This window comes from Echinops telfairi, unplaced genomic scaffold (genome assembly GCF_000313985.2).
Source record: "Echinops telfairi isolate 266 unplaced genomic scaffold, ASM31398v2 ScPeMD7_2565;HRSCAF=3150, whole genome shotgun sequence".
Taxonomy (NCBI): domain Eukaryota; kingdom Metazoa; phylum Chordata; class Mammalia; order Afrosoricida; family Tenrecidae; genus Echinops; species Echinops telfairi.
This window is the reverse complement of record NW_022106463.1, coordinates 9703648-9705061: the sequence shown is the minus strand read 5'-3', so window position 1 is coordinate 9705061 and position 1414 is coordinate 9703648.

Sequence of the window (1414 nt, the reverse complement as noted above, 5' to 3'; positions counted from 1 at the left end):
GACCCACGGGGGTTTCCAGGCCGCCATCTTCACAGGGGCCCTGGTGGCTGAGTGATTAAGCAAAGGTCAGTGGTTTGAACCCACTAATCGCTCCTAGGGAGAAAGATGAGGCTGCCTGCTCCCACAAAGATCGGTAGCTCAGCGATCCTAGGGGTCCGTTCCACTCCGTCGAAGGGTCGTGGCGTGTTGTGACCCACTCCAAGAGAGCAGTCTTACTTGTTTTAATCCTCACGGGAGCAGATCGCCAGTTCTCTCTGCCATGGAGCCGCTGGGCGGGTTTGAAACCCCAACCTTTCAACTTAGCCAGCCGTTGAGTACCTGGACTGCTGTGCCACTGGGCGCCTTAGAGGACGGCCACATATTGAAATCCACAGAGGAGACTCTGGACAGCTTCAAACATGGATGCGATAGATGCAGGGCAAGCAGTTTCTGGCATTTAATTGCTTCGAATGTTCTTTCTGGTAGGCACTTCCTAACGGCCGTCTGGAAACGATAGCTGGCCAGAAGCCCCCTGAATTGATGACTGTGTGGGTCAGGCGTAAAGAGGTGTCTTCTCCTAGCCGAGCGACCTCACGTGACAGCCCTGGTGTTACTGTATCATCAGCTCAGTTCAGCCAGGGCTCCTGTGGATTTTTCTCTCGACCACCCGGTCCCACACAATCGCCATCCTCCACTAAAAGGGGAACCCCTCCCAGACCTGGCCTGTGCACCTCCTGTGACACAGCTCTGTGCCTGGCATGCCCAGGCTGGTCCTGATATTGGGTCCCTTCCATGTAAAGAATTATCAGGCCTAGCAGGGAAGCAGGGACTGCTGAGGGAGGGATGGTAGGAGGGTGGAGGCAAGCCTGACTTCAGTCTCAGCAGAATCAGCTTTGGGTCAATGCTGCTCCTCATTGACTCTACAGTTCATAAGGGCCAACGACAGACCAACCTACCCCACCCCACAGGTGGACTGAGGGCACTCCAGGGTGAAGGCAATACCTTTCCCTGTCAAGGGAGAAGTGGCTTGTCTTGCTCAACATTTTTATTTCATTTCATTTTTTGGGGGGGTATGTTTTAAATTTTTCATTAGTTGACTTATATTGTTTGAAAGGAACCCTGATGGAGCTATTGGGTAAGCGTTGGATCACTAACTGCAAGGTCCACAGTTCAAATCCACCAGTTGCTCCTCGGGAGAAAGACGAGGCTGGCCGTTTGTCCCTGTAAGTTTCACAGCCTCAGACACCCTACATATGGTCGCTATCAGTCGGGATCAACTAGATGGCAGTGGGTGAGGCATCGTATGGATCTGCGATTGCCCTTTATTTTCAACAATTCATTCCATTGGTGGTGGTGAGAATGTACAAGAGGCTTCAGAAAGTTGGTGGGAAAATTCCACGATCTCTTAGTCCAATTTTTCCACGAGCAGTGTGAG